The following is a 12,667-nucleotide window of genomic DNA, read 5'->3' on the forward strand; positions in this document are numbered from 1 at the left end:
GTATTCTTTTGTAGACTTGGTTTTTGTAATTCTTTTCTTATTTCAGATGCTCTTTCAGGAAATACAGAGTTATTCAGAGAAAACATGCAGCATTCGCACCCAAAAAAGTACACCTCTCTTCACTTACTGGAATTAATCATATAGATGATAAGAGCAGTTCAGAAAGCTTGAATTTTGGTAAATAAGCATACTTAAAATTTGATTTATCACTTGATCAAGATAAATGATAATACTAGAACTAGTGACATAAGATATCAAAAAGTGTACAAAACAGATAACAAGTTGTTGAATATCATATGTCTCAGTTGGAGTATAAATTTATATTATTTTAAATGCTCAGCAGTGGGACAGAATAGGCTAACAATAATAATAAATCATCATTAGTTAAATGTTACAAATGTTTTATTACAGGTCGCTTCCGTACAAGCAGTACATTTATTCCAGAAAATCAGGTTACAGCAAATGAATTACGTTTAATACACCCCTTGAATAAGGGAGTGTTGTTTAGAGATGAGCGGCTGGTGTTTACACCCAGTTCAGGGGTGCCATGTTTAGTATTCAGCACAATTCCATATTCTAAAACTATTCGTAACCCTCGTAGTATGATAGTAATGAAGCATTTAATCAAAAATTACACTTTATCTCTCATGCATGAAAGAAAAAAAAAAACAGATGTGTGTCAAAGCATAGAAAAGTTTAAATTATCCAACCACCTACACACCCTACACCTAGATTCATAGATAGATTACATTATATAGAAAGATTATAATTTTATTAGCAAGTGATAATGAACAATGTTAATTTCCATTTTATTTCAGGTCAGACTATAGGAAAGATGGAGTTCGTCGGCGCAATACATCTGGTCCCAGACCACTTTCAGCCATCACTGATAATGGAGTTGATCCCTTTGACCTACTGGGTTTAGAAAAAGAGGAGAATGGCCAAGACATTTCATATTCAAAACTGCTGATACCATCTCGAGTGTGCACTAGAGAACAATACAGGAAAATGTATGAAGGAGATTTCAGTGACAAAGCTAACTGGAAAATGATAACCCGCCACCCTCATGTCATAGCCAGGTAAATTAAGTCTTTCTTTATCAATGGACAACACAGGCTGTGCAGTGTTTTATGTTTTCTGCCAACTTTCTAGTTTTAAAGACTCACTTTGGCATGTTATTTGATTTTGAATCATTCATGAAAAGTAAAATAATCTTACTTTAAGAAGACATTATCTTCTGAGTCTGTACAGTGTTTTTTTTTAAATGTAAATAAAAGTTAACACATAATGCAAACGAAACTATACTCAATGCGGTATTATGATTCCAAAAAAGTTACCAAAGATAGCCAAATGTCACTGTCACAAGTATCATTGTCATTGTGATGTTCCAGATGTAACCAATCCATGCACATTAATAAAAAAAATAGTCTTATAATATTTTGATTTTATTTAGACCTTAAATGGGTACCGGCAACAGAAAACTGCACAGGAAACAAGAACGAAAATTACCACGAGTATAAAAAGCATTGATCAATCCAGACGTCAGGCCATACTACCATTGTAAAAAGAACAAGTAGGCTCACTACGAACAACAGTACCATCACCCAAATATGTGGTCTACCACCCTAAAGCTGATAATCGTTTGCATGTCAAAAAACAATAATGCCAATAGACGTGACTGTCAACTTGAAAGTTCGACTTTAGCTACATATTCATTTGATTGGAACTTGTTTAAAAATTGATAGACCACTTATTTGGCTGATGGTACACCGCGCAGCTTAAATGTGCGCGCGCTGGTTGACGCCGGTACGCACGCACCTGCCGCACGCACACACTGATAATTTAAGGAGGAATAAGAATGAAGTGACAATTGGAGATGTCATGGTGGCCCTGTGGCCGCCATGTTTGCCATAGTTTTCCATACGTAATTTGTTGTCAATATTTTTATGTGCATATCAAAAATAACAATAAATAGTATATACGCAAATTATGAGATTAATAGTATCCAAATGTTTAAACCTGAAGTATTACCACTGTTATATGAATTTTTCTTCTACAAAACAGTTTCAACTATATATCTGTTGGTGAAATTAATATTTACATTATGTAAATATATTTATATGCAGTTGCATTTAATTTTAGCTTTACAATTATATATAAATAATTTACTTATGTTCATTATTTAGAAAAGTTAAAACTTACCAATGCAAAACTTTTTCATTTTATTGGCAACACATGAGTAGTTTTTTTTGGAATCTATATACGGCGTTGAGTATAGCTCTATGCAGTAATTTGTTCTCATATGCTTTGTTTTGACACCAACAGAAAGATCACTAGAGAACAGATTACAGAACAGCAATAGCTAATAGCAACAGGGAAACAATAATACACTGTTTATTTTGGCCTACTCTCTAGGCAAAACCTATCAAAATATTCTATTGGTTCTTTCTGTTCTGTAAAACCAATGGAAGTCACATTTTGTAATAGCATTACGTCAATCACATGCATACATCCATCTCATCACTAACCAATTTAAATTTCAGGACTAAGTTATTGACGAGGCACAAGGATAAGAAATGGTAAACAATGAAATTACTTTTATGCTATGCAGCACTTGTAATATAAATTGTCATGCTATTGAGCAGTGATTAGTGCCTCATAGATTAAAATGGTGCCTAGTTATTTTGTGGTAATCCTACTTACCTTAACATTATTTATTTTATTATATATTTTATTATATTATTTACTTATTTTTTACATTTGCAAAATCTGAATATTGATAGTCTAAGTATATGAACTGCCCATATACTTTAGAATAAAATATTCGTTTTATTTTTACATCTCTTATTTACTTTACCGTGCATATACAGTACACGCATTTATTCCTCACCCTGACCATATTTGCTATAATCTAGGTTTATTATTTTAGTTATAATTATTCAGAATTTAAGCTACTAATCACAATACCAGTATTCAAATTGTATTTATAGGGATATCAAGTAAAACACTGTAGAATATAGAAAAAATTAGGAGTTGTATAGTACCATATTCATTTGAATAACTGTTGTGTTTATTTCAAAGTTAAAGTCAACTGGAATTAATCTGGTTTTCAGGGAAAAATAAGGTGTATTTATTACAGCTGGTCACTCAACTCATAATGCTTAATGGTGTCAACTACATTATTATACAGGATTAAAGAAAATTTACTAAGTCAATATTACTTATGTTGAATGCATACCAACCAGACAACATATCATTCATATTTCACACACGCACACTTTCTTCACAACAGTCGCACGCCACCTCCATATTTTTGACTGTACGAGCAAAACTAATGGATCACTTATACAGACTTGTATGATTCACCGTGGACACTAAATTATCATGCTTTTTAAAATAATTTTAGTGGGTAGTTAATAATAGTAACTCAAATGTAACCTACAAGCATGCGATTAAAGTACTGCATACCATTTCAATTAACTGCACGCACATGCCATGCATGAGGGGTAAACTAACATCGTAAATATACTTGAGTAATGTATTTGTTTTTTTTTTCATTAAAGCTTGCCTTTGTTCTTATAGGTGCTTTTCATATGAGTCGTCCCAGAGGACAACCACGGCATCGTCGCCGCCGCTGTCTACCGTCGACAGCAAAGCCTTCGACTGGGAAGAAGCCTCGTTGATGACACAAAAATTGTACGTAGACGTAGAGTTACCATAACCATAAGCCATAGTACATTAGCGTTTCTCGTGGACATCAAGCATTCATCTCTTTCACACATGCCTACAGAGCACCGGAAACCGGGAGCTATAATTTTGTGCAATCCTACTCGTATTTCAATTTAACGCCATTTTTTACCTATACCACCTTTGAGTAGTACTTTAACAGATGTGATTACTAAAATCGGGCTCTAATTTACAAAAGGATAAGCCAAAAACAAGCGCGCTAGACAAACAGCTTTGAAGATAATTATCCTATAAGATAAATATGACACTATAATCATTGTTTACATTGCTAGTCAATGTTTACTGTGTTCTAGTGATACTCCAGTTTTCCAATAACGTTATGTCAACATATTTTCTCTGCTAAACCTTTACTATTCATGATGCTACAGAACAATTTAAAATTACGTATTGTTTTCATTACAGGTACAATACTGTCCGAACGTGTTAGATGATCCGGAACTTATAGCGGGCAACACAGAACGTTGTTAACATTCACGTCGTACATGACCTCTATCATTGACTATGTCCGTCCACAAGACTTGAAGAAAGCTGAATGATAAATTCAGAGAAAAGTTTCCACATCTCAAATTAAACTCTCAGTAAATTGAGAAGGTAAAATAAGGGTTGCTTAATAAACGCAGTATGTAAATAAATACCAGTATGTACGTCATACTCATAAGATTAGTGTTATAATATAATATAATTAACTACGAACATAATCCATGCCCTACAAGGTTAAAAAGTTGATTTTTTTCAGCAAAACAGTCAGTTTAGTGAGAAACTCTTTGAAAACAAATGTCATTGCTACTCATCAACTGAAAGAAGTCCGATAAGCACCCTTATGTTATTATTATGCGTAGCGTTATGTTTTAAATGGAATATTTATTTACAGTATTAAAAAAGAGATGCGTAAGATCGCAAAACATGATAGCGGCGGCATCGATTTGCTCTCAGTCGCTCAAGCGTACGTCTACTTCGAAAAATTAATTCTTGCTAATCTAATTACTAAGGATAATCGAAAATTGTGCGCTGGCGCGTGCTTGTTGCTATCTGCTAAACTGAACGACGTCAAAGGAGAAATTTTGAAGGCTCTTATAGAGGTAAAGTTTGATATACATATAACAAATATTTCATACTTCTTCATATCAATATCACTCTAACCCAACATGATTTTTCTGGGAACACCCAAATACTCCGAAGTATTTTATTCCGAATTTGCTAATAACGATTTTCACAATTCCTAAGACATAATTCCGATTACTTAAAAACGCGTAATTTATTTTTCCGAATTTAAAAATAACAAATGAAAAGCACGAAATGTTATTGGCCCGAAGTACAGTATTCCGATTATCAATTTTCCGAAATGACATCGCTAATTCGGAAATATGACATTTTGCAAAATAAACTTCGTGGTTTTAATAATTGGAATCTTGATTTCGAATCTCGAATTAATATCAATCAATTTAGATAAATTGACTTGCATACTTAGGTTAGGTTAGGTTAGAATTGCGACAAGGCGCGAAGCGCCATAACTGCGCGGAATACGAGGAGTAGGGGTGCGTCCACTGCTGCCTTAATTTGTACTTTCCTTGCAGCGCACAGAAACAACATTCAGAGTGAACAGAAAAGATCTAATGAAGTTTGAATTCGCGGTCCTAGTGGCCCTTGAGTTCGGGCTCCACGTGCCGCCGTACGAGGTGTTCCACACTACCAGCGGCTGCTGCTGCACGAGTCGTGACCGTGGCGCCGGCTGGCCGTGGAGCCCGGCCTGCGCGCGCGCCGCCGCGCCAGCATCGTCGACAGCTTCCGCGCACCAGCTTGGATATAAATCGACGAAATTTACAGATCGATAACTCAACCTGAGAATAAAATTGGGACTTTGCTGATAGGGGTTAAAATTTTTAAACAATAAAGATTTTCGGAGTGCCGGAAGGAATTCAAATCCGCACGTCCTATGGCTTTAGGTGCCAGAGGTGTCCTACCAACTAGACAACTGGAGAATTCGACCAACCAATCAAAAACCTTTAGCATACGCCGATCTTTTACGTTTAAAAAAAAATATTGAGCAAACGTATATTGATAATAAAGACAAATAATAGTTAATAGGTTAATCCATAATATATATATCTTTCAACTACTACCGGGGCGACTTACAATTGACGATGAACTCACTCATTTCTTTTCTCGTTTGCTACTCCCAGTGATGTCTTCATCTTTATTTTTACCTATATGTCAAAAAATTGCCTTGTACAGACTATCTAGGTGGTATAACTATTTCAAAACCATCAATCCTTTGATCATTCTATCAAGCCTCCGGAGCCAGTAAACGTTTTTGTTAACCTCCGCGTCAGAGCACAAAAGAGCAAGCACCATTGCTTACAGTAGAGTATGCGAGTTAGGATAGTAATAACAATCCGATCGAACATGCCTCCTCCACTCACTTATATATAGACGACCAGATGGCCTAGTGGTTAGAGAACCTGACTACGAAGCTTGAGGTCCCGGGTTCGATTCCCGTGTCGGGGCAGATATTTGTTTGAAAAATACGAATGTGTGTTCTCGGGTCTTGGGTGTTTAATATGTATTTAAGTATGTGTCTATATCTATATAATTATATTTATCCGTTTGCTTAGTACCCATAACAAATGCTTTGCTAAGCTTACTTTGGACTAGGTCAATTGGTGTGAATTGTCTCGTGATATTTATTTATTTATTATTTATATAGGGCTACGGGGCTTCTTTATACTTTCTCTTTATAGAAAGTAGACTCCCATTGCAAGTGGATTCATTTATTCTCAGGTTACGATAAGCACAACATTTGCCATTAGTTACTAAAGTGCTCAGTGATGCTTATAAACCACCCAACGACTTAGTATCATCTCGTTCAAAACTAACACAGATGTAAAATTTTAATGTCGCTAATTAAAAAAAACCTAGGTACATGTCTATTTATGGCCACGGGTTTTTTTACCTTGTTTTTAATTGTTTCAAACTAGATGGTACTGAACTTTAAAAAAAAAGAACCGTAACGCCTGGTCTATAGCGGTGGTATATAGGGTCTTTATTTGTTCGAGAAAGACAACGGTGTGGGGTAAACGTTTGCTGACAGGAACAAACTAAAACACTTGCCAATTGTATTCGAATAACAAGTAGAACAAAAACTTTTTTTTTTAATCAAAGCGTGATTTTTGTAGAAAAACACGTTATAGACCCGGATTACGGTTTCGAAGCTTCACAGGTACAGTCTTACAACTAATTATGGTGATAATCACTGATGTATTAAACTGTAGATCCACAGTCGCGCGTCCGAATATGTCCGAGCCAAATGAGCGCCACTTTGGTAAATGTGGCCTTCTTTTTTCTCAGTACGTTGTTGTCAGTGCAAGCGTAACGATGCCCACGTGCGTCTTTAAAAAGTGCAAAAATCACTCGCGAAAACGGAACAAATCTGATGGAATATCATACTTTCAGCGAGTATTTGTTGTTTTTTCTATTAAATTCTAATAATCAGAGAGAAATATTGATTAAATTAATTTTAAAGCCATTTCTAAATGCTAATTAAAAGATAAACGTTGCCAGAATTCCACAACATTGACAAATGCCTTGTCTTTGTCACACGCACAGGAAAGCATATCAGTAAAACGAAACAGATAAACAACAGAACATGGAACAAAAGTTTAGTGGAGTTGCCGTCACTCTATTTTATTTACCGACTCGCCTAGCAACGGGTAGCTATGTCGTTTGAATATTTACCTTGAAGTTTGCGATTTTAATTATGTTTTTATAAAAGCTTCGATAATATAATGTACTGACTGTCTGACTGTGTGGTTTATTCGTTTTTGTACAAATTAATAAAGCAATTTATGAACCACAAACCTCAATGAAGCCAACTTTGATAAAGCGCTCGCCAAATCTACACCGTATTAATCACTATGTTTACCTATTGTTTTTTACACTAAAAAAATCATAAGTATTTAACACTGTTTACAAGGTTTATAATACAGTTTACAATTTATTCACACTAGTCGAGCTTCTTATTATTTTTTTAATTACACAACATACGAAGTCCGAAGAATTTCCCGCGAATGAACTGTGCTGAAAGACAGCCTGTAATTTTTTTTTTGAGCTGCGCGCGGCGTGCGCTGGCAATGGTTTTAGAAGCAAACAGCCAGAACCAAGGAGGATGAGAATTCAAATTGTTTTTTATTCGAAATACTTGCACAAGTGCTTACATTTCGGCGATATTTTTAGAAGCTTTTCTGTAGCTTGCCCTGTTTGCTTATTTATTTATTTATTTTTGTGTGGGTCAAATCTTGGAAGCTAAATTTGACCCACTTCCAGTGGTCCGATCGACTTGAAATTTGGCACACTTATGTAAATTTGGTGACAATACAATAATCTGGTAGTGACAACTTGGTGGTTCTGTCAGAATCGTCTCTGCAGGAGGGAACTCCTCAATAGTTAATAGTACCGACTTGAAATTTGGTACAGATATGTAGTTTAGACGACAATTCAAGTACAGTCAACAAAAAGTACATTCGGCAAAAAAGCTTGTATTAAAAATTAAATTTTTAACAAAAACTTATTACAAGCATTATATTTATTTGCAGTGTAATGTAACTATGTTTGCTCGGTTGGAATCTTTCAACTCAAATTTGAAGTGGATATCTTCAACCGATTGAGCTGAAATTTTACACGCATGTATACTTAAATCCGATGACAATGCAATATTATTATAACATGGAGTTGATCTGATGATAAAGCTAGCGGGTGACCATAGGAACTCTGTGATAAACGACACGACCACATCGAGTTTGGACTCGTTTGTCGCCTTGACGAGTACTTCGGTAACCAGGGGCATAAAGTAGGTCTCTAGGTGCAGCGTTTTGGGCTGTGCGTTGATATATCAACAGTCAGTTAGTCAGTTTATTATTTTAATTTTATATATAGACAGTGCCGGATTAGCCCATAAGCAAATTAAGCGATTGCTTAGGGCATCACGTCTTGGGGGCACCATAAACAGCACCAAAAATTTTTTTGTTAGCACATAAAAGGTAAGGCTGTTTGAAAATCCGCTCGCTCGTGCCTTCCCATAATCTCTATCGTATTTCATAAATATAATATTTCGTCGTAATAAATACTTATTTAAAATATCGATAAGGGGGGGGGGGGGCATAGGCGTGCATTGCTTAAGGCATCAAATAGTCTTAATCCGGCTGTATATAGATTATCTCAAAAACGGTAAACATTTGGACTAAAGAAAATTAGCTTAAAGTTACTTTTATTTTTTTTTTTTAATTTAATTGACAAAAACTTTTTATTACGAAAGTCCTCTCCGAAAGCCCGAATGTATTCTTTGTTCTACAATCTAAATTCGTCCGTCTTAAGAAACGTCAAACTCATCCAAGCAATCTTGCAACGTCGCCTTCAATGTAGCAAGTGAAATTAATCCCTCTGCCGTTTCTGATAAGGCTTACATTCATAATCGAGCATGCGTATGTGAAATTGTGGAGTTAGCTGTCAAGTGTCAAGCGTTGTGGAGTTTTGCCGCTAGCGAAATTCAACTGTAATAGAGTAAAGACTAGGTTCAAATTTCGTCACGTATTCTTTCTATTTGTTTGTGTGGTGGGATCAGTGTTTCTACGCACACGTAAATATTTTTATTAATTGTGGAATATGGCCGCTAGCGAAATTCAACTGTAACTTAGTAAAGACTAGGTTCAAATTTCGTCACGTATTCTTTTAATTAATTTGTGTGGGTGATGATTTTATTTGTTACACAAACAAATAAATAGTTCGGACATTCTTTGATGGGGATTTTGTTTGGCAATGTGTATCTACAGTTTAATACATCAGTGGTGATAATCGTAATTGTTGTGATTTTTTATTATTTACAAAGCTTTCTTGTTAAATTTAAACGCACCTCGGTACGCTCGCTCAGTTCGAAAGTATTTTTTTGGGCTGACGATTGCTAAGAAGTTTGATATTTCTAAGTTAAAAAAAAAATCTAATATATTTCCACTTTGTAAACAGCTCAAAAATATGGTAGGATATTTATTAGTGGTGGCTATGTGAGAAGTGCCAAGGCTAAAGCTAGTCAAAAAGTAACTATGACAAAATCTAGTTTTTAAATTAGGATTTTAGTATAGAATACGAAATTAAATGAAATGTTATTCCAACTATTAGAATTAATAACGGTTAACTATTATGGGACTGTGATAAAATAGTGAAATTATTGGAGTTAACATCGATAAAGATGTGTTTTAGTAGGTATATTATATATACATACATTATTTATTATTTATTTATTTAATGAAATAATTACACAGCATTACAGACAAGCCAAAGCACTGTGAAATTCATAAAATATTAACAAGCACAACACATGACACATGGCACAAAAGATAACAGAATTAACATTTACAAACAATTTAGTGAAGATGGACGGTTATCCTTCGCCTCACAGAACCTCATACACTCGCTACATAAATTCTCCCAGCTACTAGCAAAGATATCACACTGTGGCGCCGATGCGAGAAGCGTATTAAGATTTGATAGAGCTCGAATAAGAGGCGAGTTCTTGTGTGACACTGTGCGAGCTTTGGGAACTGCCAGCAGGTCACGGTTGCGAGGGCGAAAATTGAACCGGGATTGGGACACTGGGGGCGCGAGTAGGCGCACTAGTTGCGTTACCAACTCGGGCCAGTCAGAATCTCCACGCAATATTCGACACACGCTGGTCATGAGCCCGTAATTACGTCTCACCTCCAGAGAACTAAGACCTAAGGTGCCAAGAAGGAACTTTGTAGGGTAACAGAAAGGGTAGTACCTGTAACTTTTTTTGTACAAAAACCTCAAAAACGCCTTTTGGACCCTCTCAAGAAGCAAGGAGTACGTGACTTCATGAGGATTCCACACTATGGACGCTGCCTCTAGTTTGCTCCTGACTAAAGCAGTATAAACAAGCTTAATAGCCCGGGGATTGGTGAAGTCACGGGCGTTGCGTATAACAAATCCCAAACTCCGGAAGCAGTCAGAAGCTAAGGTCCTCATGTGGACATGAAAATTGAGACGTGTGTCGAAAATAACTCCTAAGTCTTTAACAGTGTCGACGCGAGTAATAGGTTCCGTTCCCAGCTGGTAATTTGCAGAAAAGGAACTATGAGCGCGACTAAAAGTCATAACCGAACACTTCCCGTTGTTGAACAAAAGTTTATTCTCAATGCTCCATTGAAGTATACGGTTAATGTCCTCCTGAAGCGATTCGCAATCAGAGGGTTGTTGCACGCCATAAACAAGCTTTAAGTCATCGGCATAGAGTAGGCATCTAGCATATTCAGGGAGGGAAGCTAAGTCATTTATCATGATCCCGAATAGAAAAGGTCCCAGAATCGAACCCTGGCTGACTCCTGAACGGGTGTGATAGGAATCAGAAACGAAGCAGCCGTGCTGCACGTACTGCTGCCTGTCGCGTAGATAACTAGCAAAAAACCGGAGAAGTTTAGGCGAGAAGCCGATTTTGCATAATTTGCTTAACAGTATGTCATTATCCACGCGATCAAAGGCCTTTTTAAAGTCAAAGTACAGCACGTCAACTTGTATACCCTGGTCTAAATGTTCAGAAATGGAGTCAACCAGGGTCAAAAGATTTGTTTCCACAGAACGCCTCGGCCTAAAACCGTGCTTTGAGTCACACAGGTATGGCTTAATTTGCGAGGCTAGACTTTTGTTTAAGATGGACTCAAACAACTTGGCAACAGAGGAGAGAATGGCTATGGGACGATGATCCTCAACACTCAACTTGTTTATTAAAACATTTACCTAACTGGGGAAAATCGTAAATTGTCCAATAACTGGTTCATATATTAGACACGGTTGTTACTGCGATTATTGTTTGTATGTCTTAGCGCAAAAATATTATATGTATTACTAATAGATATAGTAACTGCATCAGATAGTTACGGAATTCAGACGTGTTGGTAGAACTTAAAATTTAAGTTTGACAGTAGCATTGCTACCTTTCTAACATTTGGGTATTGGATTTATGAAAAATGTTGAGTCTATTTTAACAAAGCTACAACTCTACACATTTTTATAATTCATTTTAAAGTTATTCAATTATAAAATAAAGATTCGGCTTTCGCGTTTCGCGCGATTAAACGCGTTAAGTTACTAATACTTTCCGTCATAATCGTAACGCCTTTTGAGGTAGTGGCACGGAATAGAAAAATCGGTCATGTGCGAGTTGGTAATAAGTTTTTATTACTGAACTCTAAGTACTGTTGCCCTTTCGTTACCAAAGTACTCGCCAAGACGAATCAAACGAGTCCAAACGCGATGCTGTCGTGTCGTTTTATTACAGAGTTCCTGTGGCCACCTTCTAGATTCAGCATCAGATCAGCTCCAGGTTATAAGAATACTGCGTTATTAAATTTCAACTCAATCGGTTGAAGATATCCACTTCAAATTTGAGTTGAAAGCTTCCATCCGAACAAACAAAGTTACATTGCTAATTAATAAAAAGCTTGTAAAGAAAATCGCCGAAATGTATTAATAAGCACTTGTGCAAGTATTAAATATATTGACCCGTATAACTCACGTCTTAAATCGAGTTTAGCTTGACATGTCAATATATTTAATATGAGTGAGTCTCACGGTAGTTTCATGTTCAAACTTGTGCAAGTGTTTTGAATAAAGAACAATTTTGAATTCTCATCCTCTTTGGCTGTCGGTGGCTGATGGCTTCCCTGTATATTATACTTTGCCTGATGGCGCTAAACCGTAACTGCTGCTTGTCACCTTGGCCGCCTAGCAAAGCCTGACAATGCCAAGAAACCTCTAGAAACCAAAAAACGCTGAAAAAAACACGTTTCTTGTATGACGAACCTCTTTAATTTTTAACTTTATTTTTGGTATTGGTTATTATTGTAGCAGCCACAGT

At 36.1% G+C, this 12,667-nt stretch overlaps 1 pseudogene; it reads left to right on the forward strand.

The window, feature by feature from the left end:
• The window catches only part of LOC141426104 (CDK5 and ABL1 enzyme substrate 2-like), a 7,716-nt pseudogene extending 1,375 nt beyond the window's left edge, over positions 1–6,341 (forward strand).
• The last annotated feature ends 6,326 nt before the right edge of the window (positions 6,342–12,667 follow it).

This window comes from Choristoneura fumiferana, chromosome 3 (assembly GCF_025370935.1).
Source record: "Choristoneura fumiferana chromosome 3, NRCan_CFum_1, whole genome shotgun sequence".
Classification (NCBI taxonomy): Eukaryota; Metazoa; Arthropoda; class Insecta; order Lepidoptera; family Tortricidae; genus Choristoneura; species Choristoneura fumiferana.